Raw genomic sequence first — 26,887 nt, forward strand, 5'->3', positions numbered from 1 at the left:
CTCTTAAGTTTCAGGATCGGGGGGCAGCCAAGGCAGGGAGGCCAAAAGTTGACCTATTCCTCTGAGGAGAATACAGTTCTCTAGGACACAACAGCAGTGGTGGCACCAGCAGCCTTTGTCCACTGCTCAGTCCTTTCTAGCACAATCCTGCAGCCTGCAGCCACGGGCAAGAAGGCTGAGACCATGGAAACAGCAGCTGCTGTGTTCCTTCGGGTCTCACACTTGCCATGTTGTCGTGTGTCTCCTGCACCCAACACATGCCCATAGTGAGCTCAGGCCGTGGTGTCTAGAGCTCACACAGCAAAGCAGCAGGACAGCTGGTAGAGTGGCTTATTGCTGAAAAGGTACACTTACATGGAGGGCCAAATAAGCATCTACCACCAACGTGACTCTCCTCCGAAGAGTCCAGAAAACTGGATGATTGCCACGTGGCATTAATGGCAACAGACAGCAACTTGAGAATTATAAAGGGCTATCAAGACGCAAATAATTAAAACATGAATGCAGATTTTATGGCCACAGAGGTTTTTGCTTTCAAGTTTTAATTAAATCTTCTTCAAAATATTGGCAAGACAGAATGGCCTGGGCCGTCAAGACTGAACTTTCAGCCTCAAGTCCTACCCCATGGGATGAACATGCCTAAGGAAAAAAAAAAAACCTTGTTTTTGGTTGGGTCTGTTTTTCATCATTATAGATTTGAAAAGAAAAAGTCAGTTATCGGTAGATTAACTGCTTGATTCAATAACTCATTTAAATTCCTCCAGCCTTGGCAAGCTGAGAAATATTGACTTTTTCTTGAATCATAATAAACTAGAAGGTCAAAATATCTCTGAGCAGCATAAAAGTGCAGAGTGTAAGTGGGCGTGGGAATCTCCTTTGTCCACCTGGCTAACTGTTGGCGCGTCACCGCGAAGGCTAGGTGGCATTCACCGGCCCCAGCGTGCACCCTCCTGTCAAGGCTGACAGGCGGCGGGGAGCCAAGGCACTCGGCAGTGGGAGGCTCTGGGCCGGAGGCCCTTCACCCAGGGTGCTTATGGCTGCTTTGCCACGGAGTGTGTTTGATTAGTATGAGTCTCCTGGGTTATTGGAAAATGGGTTATCCTGGAGAGCACCAGAGGCTATTGGAAGAAACTAACCAGCTCTAAAAATATCAGCCTTTGTTTCTTTCCCACAAAGTACTGCCACTGTATCACTATTTTAATAAACTGCCCTGTGGGATGAGAAGGATACCCACTAGCCACCCCATTTTGAAGAAACAAAGCCCAACCTTCCGAGCCTCTGGTCTTTCAGTTCCTGCTTTGGTGCTTTTGCCCCGGCTGTGCTACCTGCCCAGACTGGGCTCTCTCTGGTACATCAGCTTCAATGCACCCTTGGGGTCCACTTCCTCCACCAGGTGCCTGCTGCCACCTCCAGTCCGAGGGCCCCTCTCTGAACCCCCTGACCCTGAGAGGGTCTGCCCCACTCTCTGGCCTCAGGACGCCCCACGGGTGCAGGGCCTTTGTTTTCTTGAGTCTGCCCCTCACTCAGAATTTAAGAAACACAATAGTTTTCAAAGCTGTTCTCCCTAACTGTTTCGGTGCTTAACCCCCAGGCTAGAAGCTGGGATGGGAAGGTGGAAAGGGCCCCCGCATGTAGTGACTGTTCAGGGGTGTGCCTCCCTTGCCACCTCCACGTGGGGAGCTGGAGGGATGGAGGCATGAAGGGGAGGCAACTGTCCGTAGAGGTGGGCCTCCTCTGGGGTAAAGGGGACTAGAAACAGGAGTGGCAGTGCAGCGAGGCCCTTCAGAGACCACCTAATCCAGGGCAGACATCAAAGGAAGGCCAGTGAGCTGTGGACGGGCGTGGGGAGAATCCTCTCTACCTGATCCTATCCCCTCTGAGACGCCCATGTGCCCAGGCTGCACCCAACACCTCTGAGGACCAGCGCTGCACGTGGCGCTTCCGTCGCCCAGGTTTGATCATCCTGCAGGTGTGGCTCCGAGCGCCTCCCCCAGGCTGTGCTCTGAGGGGTCAGTGTTAAGAAAACAGTTGTGCCAACCTGTGCTCATCGAAGTGGCCAAGAACACTCAGGTTCTCTCTGACATGGAAATGGGCTGTTGGCAAATATTTGATTCCTAATTATTTGCAATTAAGACAAAAGTACCTTGAAAGCCCTGCACCTGCCCTTCCCAGTCTGTGGCCAGTAGGCCCCCTGAACAAGCGGAGAATGCCGTGCATGGGGGCGGCCTGGGGTCCCGACCCCGGCCTCCGAGACGCCGGCCAAGCGTGGTTTCATTAAATGAGGCCCTTGTCACCACTTCCTCCTTGTTATGAAAACAGAATGAATTCCCCCCTCCTACCAGGACGATGATAAAACAGTAATGGGAAAGGTAACCAAGTGAGACTGCCAGCAACTGCCTACAGTATTTATGAGGACGACCATGATGCCTGAAAAAGATATAATGTGCTTAATTTATAGGCATAAAGAAAGTCATTTACCCGGGTTAGAAACTGATCATCTCACCAAATAAGCTGCTTTTCAACACTAATTAAATGTACCTGACGTGGTCAGACATGGGAATTGTTACATGAAAGTGATGGTGGCAGAAGAAACAAGTCCATTTGTACCAGTCGGTGCTAAAGCCTCCCTCTGCAATTCAAATAAGGATTCTGGATTTGACCGCCACAGACCAGGGATCTGCAGGTGGTGGAGGTTAGCCGTGGGGGAGTCAAGCCCGCCCGACCCCAGGGGAGGGATCAGAGGGAGAAGCCTTCCTCCTTCACCCAGAGCAGGAAGCCTCCTTCCTTGGTTTCTCACCTCTGACCACAGCACAGAGCACAGACAGTTCAGTTATTTTGCCCCCAAACTCTGACTCAGTCTCTGAAACTGGTTCTTCACACAGAGTAAACCAGCGAGCTCTCCCCTCTCAGGGATCATGCGTTGAGTGGCACACAAGGGGAAACCCCTTTGAATTCCTCTTTGGGAGGCTAATTCCACCTCGGGCATGTTTGCCCAGGGCAGCGTTTCACCTGAGAACTTGTCCTTGCCTACTGAGGGGAGCCCCTCCCCTTTCCCAGCCTGTGGAGGTCATTCTAGGTCTCTGTGGGTGGTGCTGCCTAGGCCCCCTCCGGCTGGCCTCAGTGTCCCAGCAAAGGGCTGGGGCTGAGACGCCCACTACCTCGCCCCACCCCTCCACAAAGCCACAGTGAGGCGATGGCTTGGCTGTACGGTGGCTGCACACTCTGCGGGGCCCAAGGCCAAGAAGAGTGGGACGTGGACGCAGAAGACGAGAGGCGACAGGTGCAGCCGCGAGTACCGGCTGCCCTGCACACTGATGGCCTCACTGCTGCCTGCCGTGAACCCCTGTCTGGCATCGCAGTGGTCTCCAGCTGCTGCAGACAGAAGGTATTTGTCCAGGAATGAGGGGCTCACCTGTCAGCAGACACAGCCCCTTACACACAGATTACAGGCTTTATTCTCTGTGCATTGATATAGATCCACCGGGGAGCTGCAGCCCGTATCCTGTGTCGCGGTCAGGTTCTTTAAAGACCTAGAGCGAAGAGTGGTGTGTGTACAGAGGTGTAGCTGTGTGGGCTGTATCAGGCAGGGGCTGAAGGTGACGATCCCAGTACGTGTCCCTACCTCGTAGCCCCAGACATGCCCGAGGGGGTCTGGAGACAGAGCGTCTGGTAAACCTTGACTCTGTTTAGCAGAGACCATACAAGTGCCTTGGAAGTGGCTGCAGAATTTGGGTTTATGCGAGAGCCAGGCAGAGACCCAGGTCTGCAGCCAGTGCAGTTTCTACACACCAGATGCGGTGGGTGGTAACAACGGGGTGCTTCGGGAGTGCCTGCCGGCCAGCCCTCCAACCACCTATTCATCCAACAAATACTTACGGAGCACCTCCCATGGGCCAGACCCTATTCTAGGTGCTGGGGACACAAGGCAGACTGGGACACTGTCCTCAGGGCACTGACAGTACAGTGCAGGAAGACACACGAGAGCGTGAACAGGCAAACACACACACAAGACAAATGTGGGTTGGGGAAAAGGCCAGGAAGGAGCTAAGTAGGGCGCTGTGGTGGGCCGACTTTCATCTGAGGTCAGAGAAACCTTCTTTTTTTTGGGGGGGGGCTTTCATTTTACTTTATTTATTTATTTATATTTCTTAACATCTTTACTGGAGTATAATTGCTTTACAATGGTGTGTTAGTTTCTGCTTTATAACAAAGTGAATCAGCTATACATATACATATATCCCCATATCTCTTCCCTCTTGCGTCTCCCTGCCTCCCACCCTCCCTATCCCACCCCTCTAGGTGGTCACAAAGCACCGAGCTGATCTCCCTGTGCCATGTGGCTGCTTCCCACTAGCTATCTATTTTACATTTGGTAGTGTATATATGTCCATGCTACTCTCTCACTTCGTCCCAGCTTCCCCTTCCCCCTCCCCATGTCCTCAAGTCCATTCTCTATGTCTGCATCTTTATTCCTCTCCTGACCCTAGGTTCTTCAGAACCATTTTTTTTTTTTTAGATTCCATATATATGTGTTAACATACGGTATTTTTTTCTCTTTCTGACTTCACTCTGTATGACAGTCTCTAGGTCCATCCACCTCACTACAAATAACTCAGTTTCGTTTCCTTTTATGGCTGAGTAATATTCCATTGTATATATGTGCCACATCTTCTTTACCCATTCATCTGTCGATGGACACTTAGGTTGCTTCCATATCCTGGCTATTGTAAATAGAGCTGCAATAAACATTGCGGTACATGACTTTTTTGAATTATGGTTTTCTCTGGGTATATGCCCAGTAGTGGGATTGCTGGGTTGTATGGTAGTTCTATTTTTAGTTTTCTAAGGAACCTCCATACTGTTCTCCATAGTGGCGGTATCAATTTACATTCCCACCAGCAGTGCAAAAGTGTTCCCTTTTCTCCACACCCTCTCCAGCATTTATTGTTTCTAGATTTTTGGGTGATGGCCGTTCTGACTGGTGTGAGGTGATACCTCATTGTAGTTTTGATTTGCATTTCTCTAATGGTTAGTGATGTTGAGCATCCTTTCATGTGTTTGTTGGCAATCTGTATATCTTCTTTGGAGAAATGTCTATTTAGGTCTTCTGCCTTGAGAACGTGAGATTTGACCTGAGACCTGAAAGTCAGGGGGCAGAGCCCCAGGCCGGGGAGAGAACAGCAGCCTGGAGGCCCGGAGCCCTGTGTACAGAGCAAGGGGGCGGCACAGGGAGAGGCCTGGATTGCTCCCAGGCAGACCTCACTGGGGCAGAACCAGTCTGTAGAGTCAAATTTGCCGCGTTGCCCAGCTGTACCCCCGGGGAAGTGGGGTAACTCTGGTTCCCTGGAAGCCTGCAGTCAGCTCTTGGGAACTGAATGTTGGAGGGAGGCCCCATCTCCTGGCGTTCAGCACTCCTAGCTCCACGCCTGGCTGAAAGGGTCCGTCCTCAAACACCCTCACAGGCCACAAGGCTCTTAGCACCTCACAGGCTGCTGGTGGGGACGAGAAAAGCTCTCCCGGTCTCTCAGCACTGGCCCCCTTGGTGGCAACCTCCATATTCTCTGGGTGACCTGAGTACTGCGGCTGCCCTGGGTCCACCTCTGCCCTGCAAAGTCTCATTCACGCTCAAGGGTTGGAAAGAGAATCTGCAATTCCGCCCAGGGAGATGTGCATTTCCAGTAGTACCCAGCCAGGGGGCTGTTGCTTAAAGTAACTCCTAGTTACGGAGTAAACGGTAAACTCCTGTTTACTGAGGCGTGCCAATGGCCAGGCACCATGCCTAACACTTACATGAGCTCATCTAATCCTCATTTCATCCTCGTAACAGCCCTGTGAAGTAGACACACAGGCCTCACTCTGAATGTATTTGTATGTGTGCCCATTTTACAGACTGGGAAATACGAGTCAAGCGGTGACATGCCTATGGTCAGACAGCAAGCAGGCTGTAGGTGGTACAGCCTAGATTTGAATGAGTCTCACCTCAAATCCCTCGGACTTGGGATAATCTGCTCAGTCAGGAATACGATCCCTGCCTCAAGGAACTCAGGCCAGGAGGGTTCAGATGTCCATAGTCTGAGCTTCTCCAACATCAGGACACATACAAATGTCCGCAGCCCTGGCCGGTAGGCTTTCTGCTGCTGATTATGCAGCTAGGAGGCCAGTTTAGCAAATTCTCTGAGGGCTGGAGGTTTACAGAGTCACAGGAGGAAGCGCTGCTTGGATCTTCGAACATCGAATCCCAAACCCACTCCTCAAGCACGGACACCGGGTCCGCGACCCCCTCCCTCCATTATGATGTCTTTCAGCTTCAGTGGCCCCCTGCTCCCCTCCTCTGGGCTTTTCCCCTGAAATTGTTCAGATGACTAGTGGGCAGACGTGATGTTCTCTCAGTGACCACACAGCACAGCCTACGCCGAGAGCACTGTGCGCTTCATGAAAATGGAAGTTTGACCAGCTCGGAAACACGTGACCAATTTTCCAGCTCCCAAAGCTTAACAGCACCATATGGTTACCCGTCGCTGGAAGGTAACTTAACCTGTTCTGTGTATGGCTCACAGATACTAAATTAAGGTCTGACAAATTGGCTTCAAAACACACCACTAAGTCAAAGCCAGAAATGCCTGGCCCACGGACAGAGGAAGGAGGACCTTTAACCCTCAGCGGGCTCTCAGTTCTGCCTGAGGAGTTTGATTCTAACCAATTCTGCATCAAGCCAAAACACAGACTAGGGTGCTACACACTGTCCAAGGTCCCTGGGCAGGGCTTCTGAAGACAGTTATTTCCAGTCGGGGATGAAGAACATAAGTGCCAACGTATACTTTCCAAAAACTTGAAAACAGGACTCTGATGAGAATAAAAAATAAGCAAGTGTTAAAGATATATTCAACTCAGTAATGAGGGACCTGCAGGAGGGTGCAGCTGGTTCAAAGGAGAGTTGGAGGAGGTACACAGGCATTGGAGAGAGAAGGTGGGATGAGATAGCCAGGAGAGTCACACCGCCAGGTAATGACCTACAGGGCAAGAACACCATACTGTCTGGGGGTTATTTTTTCCACCAGAAAGAAATAGTTTGCATCTTTACTGGAAACAAATCTGTAAGTTAACATGTAACTGCATAGTCTGGGCCTTTAATTAACACAAAATAGTGAGTTGAACAAAAGTACAACTCTGTAGCATGGATCAGTATATCGTTTTTATACTGCTAAAACATGTTCCCATATGACACGGGGAGAACTTGCCACCCTCCCTTGTCCTTATTCCCAAGCGCTGGATAATTTTCCCAGTGCCACAAAGTGCCTACAGATGTCATCTGAGTCGGCTGCCAGGACTTGCACCCTTGCCTCCTACCTGGGGCAGCTCCTTCTTCTGGAGCCCCCAGCCTCACAAAAGACCCCAGAGGGAGGAAATGAGACCCCAAACCACTGAGCTCAGCTCTGCTGAACTCTCACGTGCTGAAAGGCACCTGGTGTGGGAGGGTGAGAACAAGCTGGAGCCGGTCGGGTGCGAGTGAACCCATCTTAGTGCTCACGTGAACCCTGAACCACATCTGGGTTTCAAGCAACCCGTGGTTAAACCTCACATTGACCCAGCCCTGGGCTCCTGGCCTTGTTAGCTGTGTGATTCCAGGCAAGTTCCCCACCCTCTTTTCCCTCTAATTTAAAAATGAGGATAACAATGGTTTGCCCTTTACAGGATTTTTTTTTTTTTGAGGATTAAATGAGCTGATTCATGCGAAGGGCTTGGCACATAGTAAGTGCTCAATTCAGACATTTGGAATTACTGACAGGTTGAATAAATAAGACTGAAAAATAAAGCCATTTGGGTTTACTGATATAAGTGTATACAAGCGTGGGCTGGTTACAGTCTTCAGGAGGCCTGCCTTAATGAAAAGGGGAGCATACTTATATGGAAAGTATTGCCTGGTTTTAAAAGGCAGACTCACACACACACAAAAAAAAGGCAGACTCACAATAGCATGCTTCATAATATCTCGAAGAAATGCTTCCCTTGCGGTTTCCCTTACATTGGGAGTTTGCTTGACCCAAGTAAAATCTGCCCAGCTTCTGAGGGAGTCTGAAATCACACATTCTCAGGGCACAGTGAACAGCACTGGCCTGAAGCCCAAACGCAGCAGGCTCCACTCCACACCTCAGGGTCCCTGCCAGGCGAGCCCAGAGCTCAGTTTCAAAGGTAGCCATGGCACGGGCCCTGGTCCTGTGAACGTCGCAGGCCCACTTACCTCACTCAGTCCTGGTGTATCTCTCCCCTCTGGGAGCCCTGTGCACTGTTATGCCATCTCTCCCTCTATATTGTATGATGACAGTAAACCTACCTGACTCACGATTTCTAAGAGCGTTCTCCCTGGGGCCTCCCACAGGCATACTCCACTTAAAACGGGCTCCCAGACTGCTGGCCTGGAGCTTTTTCTAGCTGTTTGCCAGCACTCAGCACTTCTCACCCCCTGTTCCTGTGGCTCCCCTGACAGAAGAGCAGGCCCTGGGGCAGGGCCTCCGCAGCCGGACTTCACAGTCACCCAGAGCTCCAGGGCGGGCATGCGGTAGTCCCTGTGGCTTCAGGGCAAAGATCAGGTTCTACTTCTGCTGTTCAGAGCTCGGCACAGGGCCTGGCACAGAGTGGGCTGTGGAAAACGCCAGGTGAAAGACAGAATCTGATTAGGACACTACAGAGACCCAAGACGGCTTGCTAGAGATCTGAGTAATCAGAAATCAATGGTTCCAAAGAGACAGACATGGCGACACCATGAGTAATAGAAGGAGTGGAGGCTGTGGACAGCATTTGGGTGGGAGACTAGAGACCTGGGTTCTGTCCGGGTTCTACCAAAGCAAGTCTCTTTCACACCTGAGCCGCAGTTTCCTTATCGGTAACATGAGGCAGTGTCTAGAAATTCCTTGAGACTGAATTTAGGGTGTCTATAAAAGCCTGTGTTCTAACTTGCACATCTTTTGGCTGTAATAAAACTACAATAATCCCTTCTTTTTCTTTTTGCCTCTATTTGCCCTATCAAGCTACTTCAACTGGCCTCTGAAGGGTTATTTCAGAGACGAACTTGGGAGGAAAAGCTGCATAAAAATGTGAAGCACAATAGGATTTTTGCCCTTGGGAGAGTTTCTTTTACAAAATGCTTTTGTTTTAGAGTACTTCCTCCAAATATACTCCTATCCCCAAGTTCCTGTTCCTCTCCAGTTCACATCTGTCTTATTCTCTGTCACCAGGGCCCTCATTTTTCCTCCTGTACTGAGCTCCCTTGTCACTTTCTCTAGCTCCTCGGGGCTCCCTGTGTCTTCCAGCTGAGAGGGCCAGTTGCTGCTGCTCTCAGTGGGTCTTCACTCTCTCCCTGATGCCTCATTACGTGGGTTTGTTCCTGCTTCTCCACCAACTAATGATTCAAGGCCATGACACCTCGGACTGCCTCTAATTATTTCAAGGATTATTGTAAAGATGCTCAGCGTGAGCCACCAGGATGTTCCCCAACACTTTAGACCTATGACCGCAGAGGGGATGCTAAATCCTTCCAGGGCCCTTTACCTGCCGTACAAGTGCTGCCCCCAGCTCAACGCATTATCTTGGTAGATCACTGGTCTTTGTGATGTATATTATAAACAGAGAGAATAATATGTACTTCTTGACCATTCTTTTAAAAAAATGAAGCACAATGAAAATATCTAATATTAGCACAGAAAAATTTAGTACTTTCAATCAGAAGGGTATCAGTTTCTCCTCTCAAAGATCGGCCCTTTTCTCTCATTGGGATTAGCAGCCATAAAAATATTTGCTGGATAATATCAAAATAAAGCTTAGTAATAGTATCAAATAGGTAATTCCATTTCTCCTCTGGTTTGCCTGAACCAAGTGGCTGCTGAGGCCTCTGGCAGGTGGGCCTAAGGGCTCAGGGAGGCTGGCTATCCTGGCTGAATGGGTCTCCCCCCTAGACCAGGAGAGCACATGCTGACCAGAGAGCAGGAGGCTTCTTCCAGGTGTCTCCGCAGGGGCTCGACAACCTGTCTACTCCCACATAAAGGCCCTCAGGACCAGCCGCCCCCTATCAGGGCCCATCTGGGAGACCACTACTGCATTAGAGTCCTTCAGCGTCTGAACTTGAGCTCCAGGGAGCAGGCAGTGGACCATAACCACGGACACTAGGGGGTCCAGCCTCCAGGGGCAGGAGGAACAACCAGAATCAGAGCTGCTGGAGCTGGATAACAACTTCAACAGAGACAACAAACTATCAAAACTCCAGGAGAAGTGACTACAGCACAGAGGTGGTTTTCAAGAGAGTTGTGATTTTTGAACCAAAAAGAAAATCAGAGGAATTTAAAAAGAGAATGGTCAGTATTGGGACTCAAATTAGTGGCCTCCAAGATCAAGTAGAGTACATATCTCAAAGCCCAGAGCAAAAATAGAAAAAAAACCTCTAAAATACAGTAGTCATTCTAAATAAAAACTTTAAGGAAAAAAAGCATGGAGGACAATTTCCAAATACGTCCTTTTAAATGACCAACCACTGTTTCAATTAAAAATCAGGAGCCAGGCTTCTCTGGTAGCACAGTGGTTGAGAGTCCGCCTGCCGATGCAGGGGACACGGGTTTGTGCCCCGGTCCGGGAGGATCCCACATGCCGCGGAGCGGCTGGGCCCTTGAGCCATGGCCGCTGAGCCTGCGCGTCCGGAGCCTGTGCTCTGCAACGGGAGAGGCCACAACAGTGAGAGGCCCGCGTACCGCAGAAAAAAACAAAAACAAAAACAAACAAAAATCAGTAGCCAGACAGGGATACTTGTCATCACCATTTTTATTCATAAAGGGAGTGTAGTAAGACAAGAAAATGAAATATTAGTAAAAATTTGGAAAAGACAACTAACAATTATCTCTTTTTGCTGATTGTATATCTATATACTTAGAAAACTAAGGGGCTCTAGTGCAAAGATATGAAAATTTTAAGAGAATTATTATGAGGTGGTTAGACAGATGATAAATATGCCAAAATTAACCATTCTTTTCTTCACTAGCAAAATAATTAGAAACGAGAAAGGGAAAAGAGTCCACTCATAATAATGATAAGACTATAAAAGGTAAGACTATATTGGTCCCAGATAACCAAGAAAAATAAGAAAAAGAATAATGAAGGGGGATGTGCCTTTCCAGATATCAGAACATCAAACCAGAAAGCTGTTATGATCAAAGCAATATGATAACGAGTGAGGAATAGACAGATCAATGACTGTAGTTGTGACAATAAAATAGAAGAGGGGATCCAGAAATTAATCCCTGTGTATCTGAAAAGTCGATGAATGACAAGAGTGGCTACTGCATGGGGTACATGATAGTCATTTGATAAATGATGTTGGGGTACCTAGCTATCCACCTGGAATAAAATAACATCAGAACCCTATTTCACACCACATAAAAGTCAAATTCAAGTAGCTGTACACGTTTAAGTTATTCTTATTAAATAATGAGTGATATAAAAGAACAGTTACACACTTTGTGGACAGCATAAGCATTGCAGCATGATGAACAACTATGTACTCACCTACCCATTTAAAGAAAAAGAACAGTTTCATTAGTTTTGAGTTCCTCCGATACTATACCCTCATTTCTGCTCAGAGGTAAACATTATCTGGATTTTTTGGTTTATTATTATTTTGCTTTTCTTTGTAGTTTGATCTCATCTTTGCATTTCTATGCAATATACTGCTTTTTTTTTTACATGTTTCTGAACTTTATAGAAATGAATCACATTGTATTTATTTACCTGAGAAGTTACCTCTTTGCTCTTGCACTATGTTTTGTTTCATCCACATCGTTGCATATACCTGTAATTCGTTTTCACTTCTGTTGCCCATTGTACACACACGTCATTATTCATTTATATAGTCTATTTAGGTTGTTGATTGCCTTTTCCCATGGTCCTCTTTCTCTCTTTTGTTTCTTTATTTTGGATTGAATACTTCACCTTTCATTCTTTTTCTTCTAGTCATAAAAATTGAACATACTCTTTTTATTCTTCTACTCTTTACTCCATAAATTAAAAAATGTATAAATTAACCCAAGTCTGAAGTTAACCAATAACTTTACCTTCCACATGAAGAGCATATGAACTACAATCATTCCTTTCCTGACCTAAATATATAATAGTATATATTAATTCTATTTTTATTCCTCAAATTTTCTTAGTTACGTTTGTCTAAAATATCCATTTTATCCTTGTTTTAAAGAGTCATTTATGCTGTGTAATTAATTCTATGTTCACAGATTTTTCCTCTCAACTCAATGAACATTTTATTCCCCTGCTTCTTGGCTTCCACTGTTGTTGAGATGTCAGCTGACAGCCTTTTCATTCTTTTGTAGGTAATCCATCCTTTCTCTTTGGACCATTTTAAGACCTTTCCTTTGGTTTTCTGCAGTTTCTCAATGATGTAAGTATGCATATTTCTTTGCTTTTGTTCTGCCTATAATTCATTGGGTTTCCTGGAAGTGAGGATTCATGTCTTTCATCAATTTGTGGAACTCGCAGCCATCTTCCTTTAGATACTGTCTCTGCTCCATTATTTCTCTCCTTTTTCAGGCATTCTGATTAGACACGTGTTACAAGTTCTCATTCTATCTCAATATCTCTTATCTCTTTCACCTTTCCCATATTTGGTTTCTCTGTGCTGCATTCTGTGTAATTTTTTCAAATTCATCTTCTAGCTCCTGAATTCCCTCTTTGGCTTTTTCTAGTCTACTCTTACATTCTCCCATTGAGTGTTTAACTTTGAATTTTTATTTCTAGAAGTTCTATTTAGTTCTTCATGAAGATGAATGGTCATCTATAGAATCTCTTGATTTTCAACCATATTCCAATCTTCAAAAAATATTAAACATACATATTTTATTTTCTGTGTCACTTTGCTCTTTATGCTGGTTGTTACATGGTGCTTCCCCCCATGGTGTTTTAAGATTTTTTTTTAAAAGAATGAGCTCACATTTCCCGGAAGTCGATCTGTGAAAATTCAGGATGCACAGTTTGAAGATGGGCTCATCTTGATTGTGCCAGGCATTCAAGGACTCCATCATTCTGGGTTAAACTCAATTTTATGTTTGAGATTTTACAGATGACCTAGGTAGTTTGCATCTGAGCTATAATTTCTTGTGGAGATCAGCATATGGTTATATGTTATCATGGGATATTTTCCCTCTCTGCTCTCTAATTTTGTGCCAAGATTTGAGACAAGCACATTTCCTTGCACTTGTTTGGGACAGGGTGTGTTTCTTTCTTGTTTAACCCTCCACTGTGGATGTAATGCTTTGGAGTTTCAGGTTTATAATGGGAAGGGGGAAATTTTTCCAAATATGTCCACCTTGGAAGGACCCTGGGATTTGTCCCTGCTGCCCTGAATTATGTTGGGTGTGCAAACCAAAGCTAAGGTTCACCCAGTTCGGCAAAAGCCCTCCAGGTAAAGCCAGCTTCATAGCTACATGACCTCTCTAGGTTTCTGATTTCAGTTGCTTTTTTAACCTGTAAGTATTCCTTACATTCTTACCAGCACATCAAAGCTTAAAAGAATTTATAAATATATTTCTCTGCCCATTGCCAGAGGCAGAATTTAGATTATGACTTTAAAAACTATTACATAACAATTTTAAAAAACTGAAGTAAATACAGGGGTATGACATTCAACACAGCACTAGCTAGCTCTTTGGAAAGTGGCTGAGAACTGCTGTGCCACAGAAGAGACTCAGGAAAGGCTGGGGTCATTGCCAGATAGCCTATTGTAATTTTCCTGAGTCCGCCTGCATGTTTAAAGCAAACTTAAGCCCTTTCATCACCAGAAAGTTAAAAATTAAAGAGAAGTCTTTAATTTTTGAATGGGGTGCAGTGGAAAAAAAGAAAACGACAGTTGTCCCCAATAACCTATGTCCCTATCTGCCACCTCAAAGCTCAGAGCAGGTCCTCTCAGGAGCAGTATTTTTCTCAGTATACAGATGTGGCTGGTGACAAATACAAGGAGAGTGACTGGCCACTTTTGGACCACTTGTGATAAAAGAAATAAGAAGATTGAGTTGAGTTTGAAGTATCTTCTGAATAAACAATGCCTTTAGGCACCGTGTGGGTCTCCGACCTTTAATGTCATCTGATCTCTAGTTTATACTGACCAAAGCAAACCTGCTTTCGATTGGTCCTGCTCTCCGGAGGCAGCAGCATCAGAGTGAGGGCTTTACTCTCACTGACATATTTCTACCTAAAACCTGGGCAGAAGTCACTCTGTAATAGGTGTTGGCTCAACCTTATTTACAGTGGCAAAATGGAACAATATTAAAAATCAAAATGTCCTTCTAAGCAGGTCTTATTAGCCAAAACAAAATTATTTTTGATTTGTGACAACTAGCATACTTATCATCTCAACTCTAAACATGTCAGAATGACTTTTGCTTTTTTAACTGAAGGAGAGAAAATTCTAATGATATTTTAACTTCAAAAATTCATAGTTAAGAGGTAGGCAGCAGAGTATAGTGGTGGCCAGGTGGCGGGGGTGGGGCACCACAAGGAAGGGGACCAAAGGATGATGGCCAAGTTGGTTCTCGTAGGCAGCTGCACTGGGCAGTGGCAAGGTGGAATTAGGACCCACAGAGGAAGGTGGGGTCGGGACATTATTTTATATACAGAGGGACCTAGTAATGGATGAATACCTTGAGGATAATGGGAGCCAGGTTTCTCACTGAAGAAGAGAGTTATAAATATGAAAAGAGGGAAGCTAGCAGGAACCCTATAGAATGAGCCCTGAATATATGTGTGTGTGTGTGTGTGTGCGTGTGCGTGTGTGTGTGTGTGTGTGTGTGTGTGTGTGTGTGTGTGTATTTCCTGTATCTCTTTTCTGAGAGGGTCCAGGAGCAGCAAAACTCCAGTGGCAAGGGGCACATTTTACTCTCAGTCTTGGTTTCTAAATGCAATTCACCACTAATGGGAACCAAAGCTCTTTGAAGAAATGGCTTATTCCAGAGAAGGGGCAGGGAAAGTACAAGAAGAGCCCAGAATATCTTGTTGTGCCAGAAAGTAATGAAAAACTTTCTTACATATCAAAAGACGGGACATATCAAAAGACACAGAAGCTAGTTTGAAGAAGCTCCTACTGGCCAAATCTGGGATATTTTGGGCATGAAAATAAATAATGACAGCAGCAGATAATATCCCACTGAATAAACAGAAATCTACAAATCCAGACTGATTTTTAAAAAGTGAGCAAATAAATGGGGAAACAGAAAATTCTTCCAGTGGATTACAGTAGAATTACAGTAGAATTTCAATTAATAAAAGTAGAAGAAATCAAGGAATTAGAAAATTTTCATTTGGCAATGATAGTACTAATTATTTCAAACCAAAAAAAATCAATAAATGCTAAAACTAGTGGGTGAAAGAGGAATAACAGGATATTTACATAGTTTCAAAATAGCTCATCAGAAAACATTTATTAGTTTTAAAGGAAAACTGAGCAACTTTACAGTGGAGAAAGCTGGCAGATATCACCTTATTCAAGTGATCGAAGTTAACCTCACCAGTGATGCGAGAAGTTGACATCAATTCTTAATTGCTGGGATGCAGGAGAAGTGCTCATCATAACTTCACTTATATTCTTGCCAAAATTTCATAACCTCAAGTCACAAGGAAACATTAGAAAAACCCAAATTGAGAGACACTATTAAAATGACTGGCCTATAATTTTAAAAAATGTTAAGGATATGAAGGTCAGGAAGGATTGAAGAACTGTTCTGAATTGAAGTAGGCTGAAGACAGATAACAGCTAAATGTAATGGGTGATCTGGTGTGAATTCTCTTACTAAAAAGGATGTTGTTAGGACAGCCGGCAAAAGTTGAATGGGGTCTTTTGTGAAGTATATATGAGAGTTCTTTGTATTGTTCTTACAATTTTCCAGTAATATGGAAAATATTTTTAAAAATAGGGCATCTTAAATTTCAGACAGAATTATACTTCTGTATAGGACAGAGAAATTTCCAAAAGATTGTTGTCCCCATTATAACAACAAAAAAACCCAGAAGGACTAAAATTCATATCTTTCTTAAAGTCGTGTGACAGTAATGACGGAATATATGTCTAAGTGAACCAAATTCAGAGAAGAACAAGCCTTTAATAGAACTGAATATACAATATATGAATTAAAGGATTTACTAGCTGGACTTTAATAAGAATAAGCTGACTGGACACAGCAGATAATGAGATCAGCAAATTCCTAGATAAGTCAATAATAAAAATGACTGAAGCACAGAGAAGAAAAATAGTGAAAAAAGACTGAACAGATCACCAGAGAGCTGGGGGATAATCTGAACAGGACTAACATACATGTAATTGGAGTTTTAGGAGAGGAGAGAAAGGATAGGGCAAAAGGAATATTTCAAAAGATATTGGCTAAAATTTAAAAAACTGACTCAATCCATGACATGGGAGGTAAGAGTATTCAAGGGAGAAAAGACAGTCTCTTCAATAAGTGGTGCTGGGAAAACTGGACAGCTACATGTTAAAGAATGAAATTAGAACACTCCCTAACACCATACACAAAAATAAACTCAAAATGGATTAAAGACCTAAATGTAAGGGCAGATACTATATAACTCTTGGAGGAAAACATAGGCAGAACACTCTCTGACATAAATCGAAGCACGATCTTTTATGATCCACCTCCTAGAGTGATGAAAACAAAAACAAAAATAAACAAATGGGACCTAATTAAACTTAAAAGCTTTTGTACAGCAAAGAAACCATAAACAAAATGAAAAGACAACCCACAGAATGGGAGAAGATATTTGCAAATGAAGGGACTGACAAGGGATTAATCTCCAAAATATACAAACAGCTCATGCAGCTCAATATCAAAAAAAACCCCCACAAACAACCCAATCAAAAAATGGGCAGAAGATCTAAATAGACATTTCTCCAAAGAAGACGGACAGATGGCCAAAAGCACATGAAAAGATGCTCAATATCACTAATTACTAGAGAAATGCAAATCAAAACTATAGTGAGGTTCCACCTCACACTGGTCAGAATGGCCATCATCAAAAAAATCTACAAAAAATAAATGTTGGAGAGGGTGTGGAGAAAAGGGAATCCTTCTACACTGTTGGTGGGAATGTAAACTGGTACAACCATTATGGAGAACAGTATGGAGGTTCCTTAAACAACTGAAAATAGAGCTACCATATGATCCAACAATTCCACTCCTGGGCAGAGGAGAAAACCGTAATTCAAAAAGATACAGGCACCTCAATGTTCATTGCAGCACTATTTACAATAGCCAGGACATGGAAGCAACTTAAATGTCCATTGACAGAAGAATGGTTAAAGAAGATGTGGTACATATATACAATGGAATATTAGCCATATAAAAGAAGGGAATAATGCCATTTGAAGCAACATGGATGGATCTAGAGATTGTCATACTGAGTGAAGTAAGTCAGACAGAGAAGGACAAATATTGTATGATATCACTTATATGTGGAATCTAAAAAAACCGGCACAAATGAACTTATCTACAAAACAGAAATAGAGTCACACATGTAGAAAACAATCTTATGGTTACCAGGAGGAAAAGAGGGAAGGATATATTGGGAGGTTGGGATTGACATATACACACTACTGTATATAAAATAGATAATTAATAAGGACCTACTGTGTAACACAGGGAACTCTACTCAATACTCTGTAATGACCTATATGGGAAAAGAATCTAAAAAAAGAGTTGATATATGTATTCAATATACCTGATTCACTTTGCTGTACAGCAGAAAGTAACACAACATTGTAAATCAACTGTACTCCAATAGAAATTAAAACAAACACAACAAAACAAAACAAACAAAAAATCTGAAAGACATCAACCAAATATCCAAGAAGTTATGTGAACCAAAGCAAAAGGAACTCCAGCAAAGAAAACCACAAAGAAAACTATCATCAAGCTACTGAAAACCAAATATAACAAGAAAATGTAGAAAGCAGCCAGAAGAAAAAAGGTATACCACCTTCAAGAGAATAAGAAGAATGATGTTGGGACTTCCCTGGTGGTGCAGTGGTTAAGAATCTGCCTGCCAATGAAGGGGACACAGGTTCAAGCCCTGGTCTGGGAAGTTGTGTGCCACAACTACTGAAGCCCACATGCCTAGAGCCTGTCTCCGCAACAGGAGAAGCCACTGCAAAGAGAAGTCCATGTACCTCAACGAAGAGTAGCCCCTGCTCTCCGCAACTAGAGGAAGCCCACACACAGCAACGAAGACCCAGTGCAGCCAAAAACAAATGAATTAATTAATTAAAAATAAAAGAAGAACGATGTTTCATTTCTCATCAGAAACAATGGAAGTCAAAAGACAATGAACAAAGCTTCCACTACAAGAAGGAAAAAGAAGAAAGAACACCAAAAGGAAGTAGAAGGAAGAAAAATAAATGTAATAAAATAAAGAACAGAATAAAGAAAAAGAAGAGAAATCACCAAAACAGAAAACATTCCCACCAGCAGTATATGAGTGTTCTGGTTCTCCCATATGCTTGCCAACACTTGCTATGGTCAGCCTTTTAAACTTTAGAAATTCTAATAACATCCTTGTAGTTTTAATCTGTATTTCCTAATGACTGATGATGTTGAACATCTTTTTATGTGTTTGTGTGCCATCCATAAGTATTTATCCAAGAGAAATGAAAGCCTATGTCCACAAAGGACATGTACAAAAATATTCACAGGAGCTTTATTTATAATAGTCCCCAAATGGAAACAAACCTAATGTGCTTCAACAGGAATGACTAAGCAAACTGTGATGTGGTCATTCAATGAAATACTATTTAGCAATACAAAGGAACGAACTGATTTACCTACAACAAGGAGAAAACTCAAGAACGTGATGCTGACTGAAAGAAGCCAGACACCAAAGATTCCCTACTGTATGGCTCTACCTCATGAAGTTCAAGAACAGCTAAGCTAATCTATGGTGACCAGAACTGGAATAGTGGTTGCCTCTGCGTGTGGGAGGGTTGACTGGGAAGGGACGTGAGATCACTTTCCAGGGTGATAGAAATGTTTAAAGTTTTGATTTGAGTAATGGTATATATATTTGTCACACATTATTGACAAAGACCTATGCATTTCATTGCACGTAAATTATATTTCAGTTAAGAAAGAATCCACATTCAGGTTTTACTTTTTTCAAGACAACGCTTAAGATTAAATGATCACAAATGGAAATTTAAGAAATCTTTTCTATTGCTCCCAAATCTTACGCAGCAATGCTGGGCGCCAGCAGGGCCGCGACGACAAGCCGCTGGGGGATTTGAGCAGGAGGGTAATTCGATATGAATAATGCTTTTAAAATGGATTCTGGGGCTTCCCTGGTGGCGCAGTGGTTGAGAGTCCGCCTGTCGATGCAGGGGACACGGGCTCGTGCCCTGGTTCGGGAAGATCCCACATGCCGCAGAGCGGCTGGGCCCGTGAGCCATGGCCGCTGAGCCTGCGCATCCGGAGCCTGTGCTCTGCAAAGGGAGAGGCCACAACAGCGAGAGGCCCGCGTACCGCAAAAAAAAAAAAAAGAAAAAAGGATTCTGTCTGCGCGGGGGAGGGTTGACTGAAATGGTGGCCAAAGGAGAAGCAGAGGGACTGAAATGGTGGCCAAAGGAGAAGCAGAGGGACCGGTTTAGGAGGCTGCTGGAGTTGCCAGAGCATCAGATGCCGTGGCCTGGACTAGGGGGTGGGACTGGGGGAGGAGCGGAGGGGCTTCTGTGCTGTTTTAGGCAGGGCTTGCTGATACAGCAGGTGATGCTGTGGGTGAAGGAGAGGGTCAAGCTTCTTGCCCGATAACCAGGTGAATGCTACTTACTATCTACTGAGACAGGGAGAATGGGGGATGGTCAGGTTTGGTCATAACATCAAGAGATTTGTTCCAACTGCACTAAGACCGAGGTGTCAATTAAATGTCCCAGCACAGAAAATCAAGGGGCAGTTGGCTTTGTGAGCCTGGAGTCCAGGAAATAAGTGTGAGTGGAGACAGAGATTTGGAGGATTTTAAAATCACGGGACTAGATGACATCACCCAGGGAAAGAGTGTAGATAAAGAAGAAAAGAGGGTTAGCCTGAAAAAGTTATTCTTAGACAATTCTCAAGTGCGGAAATTTGTGAAATTTAACAATTCCACCTCTGCGTTAGGAAATTTGCGTTTAATTTGAAAGTAATGTGTTCAATTAGGTTATTCAGGCTACCTTAAAAGAAACTCTTGGCAAAATTATTTTATTTTTTCTTTACGGGTACAAGTTGTTCCAGCTTAGAAACAACACCCGAGGTCCTCGGGACTTGGTTGTTGTTCTAACGACCGAGGCTCCTGGTCTGGTGCTCTGAGAGCCTGAGGTCCAATGAACAGGGAACAGACTGGAGCTGCATGGCCTCCCTGCAGCCGAGCTCCAGCTGTGGCGTTTCCTGTACACAGTTTCTGCACGAGGACCATAAAGGAGAAAGATCCCCTGGTATTGCTGAAACATGTTGGAGCCGGCACACTGGCTTCGTCCTCGGACTGCACACAGTAGCTCGTTTCTCGGCCGGTGTCTCTGGCTCCTGTTTGACTATGCAGCACTGCTCACCTTGATGGCGCCAGCGCCCGGACCTGCATTCGTTTACATCCGCGGAAGCTTCAGTCCTCAGCCTGTTCAGGCAGCACCCCAGCTGTCCCGTTTGTACTTTAGGAGCTGGAGCGCGCACATCTTCCCCCCTGGGGGAGGCCCCCGCCTTGCTCCCTCACGTAGCCCGGTGCCCCTCCCGAGGGACTGCACACCAGGGCTCCCCGCAGAGCAGATGCTCCACACATCTGTCCCAACCCTGAGGCAGGGGTGCTGCCTGATTCTGCTACAACACAAGGAAATAAGGCCCTGCCACATGCAGGTAGGAGCTTCCAAACAGCTGTGTGCTGGGAAGTGGGTGGCGATGGTGGGGAGACAGAGAGGTGGAAGGAGACTCCGAATGGGGACCAGAGTGGGGACGTGGGGTGGGTGGGGGCGGTGACAGCGCTGAAGGTGAGGGTGGCTGAGTAGCGGCGGGATGACTGTGGAGATGAAGGGGTGGTGGTCCACAGTGGTGAGGGAGAGGACAGTGGTGATGATGATAAAGGGGGTGAGAAACACAGACCATTTTCTTCCCCTCGGGGAAGGAGTCCCCTAAATGACGGGTGAGAGAGGCCAGGGGACCCGCACAGGGCAGGAAAAAGACGGATACGACCGAGTATGAACCTTTTCACAAAAGAACACGCAATAGGTCCACGAAGGCTGGGGGCCCACAGGCCAGGACGAGAGGCCCCCCATGCACACAGCCCACGGGCTGAAGCCGAGTGGGGAGGTGGGGGACAGCGCTGCAGTTCCAGTGGGTAACCAACCCACCCCATGTCACCGCTTGCTCCAGGGCCAAGGGCACTCGCAGATAGGCAGGGCCACACCTGCCTCTGTGAAACCAGGATGGGCTGTCTACCAGAAAGGGCATCCTGTGTGACACCACTAGAAGGAGTGCCTGTACCCAGGGTTTCAGGGACCCCGGGACCTGAGGCAGCCAGCCGTTCCTGGGCACAGGGTGCCCCTGAACTTTATAGCAGTTCAAAAAAATCAGTGCAGAAGGATTCCACTCACTGGTTACTAGTGGAGACCTGTGGGCAGTGCAGGAGGCCATGTTGGGAAAACCTATGAAATAGTCATGTCAGAATGATGAAAACCTTCTCCTGGGACCAGCTGACAACACAGAAAGTTCACAGAAAATTTGAGAAATATACAACCTGATGGAAACGTTTTCAAGATGGGGAATAAAAGATATTTTTATTCAACACATTAGAGACAAGGAAATAGCATATTTTGAAGCACTCTGAGTTTACAGCCACTCAGTTTTGATATTTAGACCATCCGGGGCACCTGGGTCCCCTCAGTTTGCTGGCCCACGCTGCCTCCCTGTTGGTGATGCTGCAGTACCTGGCCCAGCACCTGACAGGTTAGACGACAGTGTCCTCTGAAAGGCACCACTGCTCATCCCAGGCCAAAGGAAGGCTGGACTGGACAGGGAAGCTGGCAGTGCCCTGACCATGTGGTCACATGGGCCATTTTGTCTGAGTTCACTATGGACAGTTCCCATTTCTGGGCTCATTTCTAAACACCAGAGAAGGGAAAGAATGCTGGCTTTGGGGTCCAACAATCTTGAGCTCCTCATCTGGAAAATGGGAGAAGAAACCTCACCCGGAGGTCAGCAGAGAAGAATACAATGAACATAAAACACCTGGCCCAACTCCCAGCATACCCCAGAAACATGCTAGATCTTTCTCCCTTCCCAATACAAAGAGATGCCATTGAAAGGAAACATATAAAAACAAATCTATAGATCCTTTACATGAAATTTCTCATCTATATCAGATTGTGCTGAAATCTTAGCCTGTGAATTAACCTATTTCAAGTGAACATTGATAGAAAAGATTGATGGGCTCACATTTATTGAGAATTTACTATGCTCCAGACACTAGAAGTTCTTGATATAGATTTTCATCATGGGTGATTGTGTTACCAATTTTTAAAAACACTTTACTACAAAGGTTTTAGTTTGTGCATCTCTTTAATATTAAAATTTCATTCAAGTGACAAAAAAGAATGAGCTTTAGCTAAAGCCCAAGATTTGTTCCAGAAGCTGTTCTCAAGCTATTCAGATGGCCTGTCCCGACTGGTCTTCCCCTTTATCAAGAGACCCAGAGTAAGGCATCTTGACTGACACACATAAGCCCAGGCCCATCCCCGTTGGCAAAGCTGTTAAACTGCCAGGCCTGAGCCTTAACAACTGTCCATAGCAGAAGCTGTGTTGAGATATTAAGAAAGAGACATAAGGGACAACTATTTTGAATGTGAGTTTAGACGGTTCAGCAGAAAACCTGGCAAAGTAATTAGCAGACTCCTATGAGGAAAGATTTAAGGCCCAACTGACTCCTAAGACTTTCATGACATCTGAATCTCCACTGCTGGAGATTCTTTTCTTGGACTAGCCCTTCTGGGTTCCTCTCTGAAAGTATCAATTTGAACTTTAAGTTAAAGCATTCATTCATTCATTCACTTATTGAATAATTTTGTGTTCCTACATGGGCTGGGCACTACGTCCTGGGAACACAGCAGAGAACAGGACACACATGGACCCTGCCCTCAAAGCTTATGGCTACCATATACAGCTGTGCAGTTTGTGCAGTGCACAATACGTCCAGTGGGGGATGAAATCTAGCAAAGTTCATAGTCTATGTTTCCTGGCATTGGGTTGAATTTGTCTGGATGAAGGGACACTATTTTCTCTGCACAGGGTTGTCCTCTACTTGCCAAGCCAAGAACTGACAGCGTTCTGTTTGCCCACTGGGAGCACTTTTATTCTGATGTATGCAAACGCTGTGGAGGAGACGGTCCTGAACACATGGTCACAGGGCCGTGACGGTCTCACGGATGTCTCCACAGCCTGTTGGTTTGGGCAGAGGTCTCCCCCTGGCCCACAGCCAGGCCTCAATGGGAGGACAGAGACATGAAAAAGAGAGTCTGTGTTTGAAGTTGGGGTGAGGGCAAGGGAAGCAGGACCACTTGGGTGGGCTCCAGTCCTCCTGGCCAGTGTTGTGGACCTCACTGGGCAAGACCCTCCTCTCCCTGGCCTCGGCCCCCTGCTCTTCGGTTTAGGGGCAGGTGGAACTGGACTATTTGTGACTTCCCTTGCAGTTCTCATCTGCCCTTATTGGTCCACCGTCCCTGAGAGTAGGCCTCTGATCTCAAAAGAAACCATCCCTCCCAGGTAGGAATTCTTAAAACACAGAACGTGCTAACGGAATACTGAGTGTGGCCCTTTATGCCTGAACACAGGGAGGTCTTCCCCACCAAGGGAGTGAGCACAGAGCAGCGGGGAGCCTGAGGATGTGAGGAGGAGACCGGCCTCCCACCCCTCCGTGGGGCTGTGCTGACTGACAGGACCAGTGGACTTGGGGCTCCAGCATAACAAGCCACTGTCACTGCGTGGTGGCTCTGGGCAGATGGGCTGTGCTGCCCTGCTGGTTTGGAAGCTCCCTAATTGGAGAACAACCCGAAGGTGGTCTCCTGACAGAGATCATTAGGCGAGAGACTAACAGTTCTGATGACTCATAACACAGCTCCCACGGCCAATTAACAGCAGAGGAGGCCGCACTGTATCATGGGCTGGCGGGATGATCTCTACGGCTTTGTGCCTTCTGACGGGGTGGGACAGTGGGCAGCTGCAGAGCAGAGGAAGTGGTGGCAGCAGGGGTGGCGGAGGAAGGGCTGGGGGAGGAATAATCTGGGAGCATCCGTCCTGCTGCGCCCCAACCTGCAGGTGGACAACCTGCCAATCCCTGATTTAATGACACATGGATAGAACCTCCAAGTCCCTTCGTCAGTTTAACAAACTCCACTGCCACCACAAGGTGAGAACCCAAACCCCGTATGAAATATCTCCTCCTTCCAAGAGTCAGCATGGGTTTTGGAAGGAGCAAGCCAGCGTTTCAGGATCTAAAACCAGCTCAGTCTCAGCATGTCTTGTCACATTCTTGGCATTGGACTTCTGAGCTCAAAGGCTCAGGGGACATTTGGTTTTATTGAATCAGAAAATACACCAACGTTCCTTCTTATAGGCTGGCTCACATCGTCTCCTCCAGAAGGTCCCAGCAGTGTCACCAGAAGAGAGTCAGCCAGCCCTGGTTTACAACCTGCTTCTGCTTTTACCAGCTGTGTGGCCTTGGACCAGTCACACCTCTCTGGGCCTCAGTTTCTACAGCTGAAGAGCTAACAACCAGTACCTCGCCTAAGGGTAAGAGAGGGCTCACTCACAGCACTCAGAACAACGTGGGGCCGCTACAAGGTTCTCAGTACTTGGAAGGGCTCCTGGTTCTATCAGTTTCTTCAGCCAAACCCTATTCTAAAGGAATGAACCCAGAAGCCTGAGAGGACGGAGCCCCCCTGGGAGTAGCTGTAACTGTCCATCTCAGGGGCTTGCCTTTCCCCATTGGCAGGGCTGCCGCCTTCTCTAGGGCTCCCCAAGCCCTGAGACATGGACTCCTTTTGGTGGGAGGGTGGGAGGGGGAGGGCTATACAGGAACACTCCTCACCAGTGCTTCGTGCCGGGAGTGCACATAACTGGGGGGTCAGTGATGGGGGGGAGTGTTCAGGCTAAAAATGCAGATTCCTAGCCTCCACGTGCAGAGATTCTGATTCAGCAGTTCTGGGGCTGGGGCAGGTCCTGGGAGTGTGTGTTTTTACAAGTGCCCTGGCTGAAGTTAGGTTGCAAAGCTGTGGACCACACGCAGAGAAGCCCCGCAGGGCTCCAGCTCCTGCAGTCGGGACACATAAGGCTTTGAGTTCCAGCGGGTCCCGGCCTCTCCCCTGACCTGGGCGGCGGCCCTGCTTGGGCCGAGGGCAACACAGCAGCTCAGAGGTTTCACGCGGCACCAGAGAAGTGTGGGCCTCTGGGTCTCTCAGGGGAGGTGCAGAGGACATTTGCTTTCCATTATGGATCTTTCCGGAAAATCAGGTGTACACAGAGGGTAAGAGAGCGAGAGCTGAGGAGGTGGTTATTTCAAGGACTCTGCTGAGGCCCCTAACGGGAGAAGAATCACCCTCTAAAACCAGATGTCCCCTTCCGTTGGTTGTGAGGTGGCAAGTAATGTGTGACTAACAATGCCTGAGGTGTGCCAAACTGGGAATGAGTTACTTTTCAGAGAATGCATTTTGAGTGGATTTAAATTTATCCTGACAAAACTCTCATTCTCACACACCTGTGCTCTGAAAAACTGTGGCGTATGTATGAGGAACTGCAGCCAACGTGTGTGGCACCGGGCAGGGCTTCTGGTCTTTGGTACCTGGGTGTGCGAGACAGATGATGTAACCCGTCACACGTGTCACGGCGGGAGACAGACCTACTGCACCACCTGGGCTGTGATCCACGGCTCATGTCTTGCCCCAGGGCCCCTGAGCCGGCGCCTTGCTGGCCTCACCCTGCTGCCACCTCTGACTGGAACCCTGAGGGCCTCTGGAGAGGCCTGTGGGGATGCCCTGCCCGGAGCCGACCAGACGGGAGAGACAGAGGGCAAGGGGGGAGGGGAGGGCTGGGGCAGGCCCGTTCCAGGTTCCAGGGGGTGGTCCACAGTGAAGCCCAGACATTCCTCCCATCAGAGACGCGCGAATGGCGGATGCTGTGCCGGTGCTCAGCTTGGCAGCAGTCGCCGGGCCCCGAGCACCGGGCAGCTCCGTGCCAACAGGAAGCGACCGCCCAGGTGCCGGCGTGCCACGGGTGGGGGTGCTCGTCATCACGTGCTGCAGACCAGCCCTGCCCGTGACTGCAAACACGCACGCGGGCACTCCAACTCGGGATGTCCCTTTCTCTTTGGCCATTAACCTTAATGCGACTCTTTAAAAGGATTTTTTCTGGGGACTTTCCCCAGTGCCCAGCCCAGGGCCGGCACACAGTGAGCTATGCCCGGCCCGCCGACTGGCTTCACTGTTAAGGGAGTAACTGTGATACACGAGCAGCGCTAGCTCTGTTACCACGTTAAATGCAAACACCATCATTCTAAGTTGCCTCCTTAAGTCCCAGCGGCATTTTTCAGAAATGAGTGAGTGCCTCCTTGTCCACAGGCAGGGATTTTAGTTTTCTCTTTCCTGCCCTAGAGATGAGCTCCTAAGGATACCACACATGGGAAGAAATCAAACACTAAAGATTCCATAAAAAGTAATCTTGTGGAAATCTGGTCTCTGGAGTGGCCTGACGTGGGTCCTGGGCGTAAACTGGTTTACCCCTTGGTGTCCCACGTCAGTGGAGACGGGCTCTCAGGAAGCGCATCGCCCGTAGAGTCA

At 46.6% G+C, this 26,887-nt stretch overlaps 1 protein-coding gene across 1 annotated transcript in view; it reads right to left on the minus strand.

The window, feature by feature from the left end:
* FSTL4 (follistatin like 4) overlaps positions 1-26,887 on the minus strand; it is a 495,703-nt gene that overhangs the window by 248,332 nt on the left and 220,484 nt on the right. The gene's annotated exons all lie outside the window — the stretch shown is intronic.

Source organism: Globicephala melas, chromosome 3 (assembly GCF_963455315.2).
Source record: "Globicephala melas chromosome 3, mGloMel1.2, whole genome shotgun sequence".
In the NCBI taxonomy this organism is placed as follows: domain Eukaryota; kingdom Metazoa; phylum Chordata; class Mammalia; order Artiodactyla; family Delphinidae; genus Globicephala; species Globicephala melas.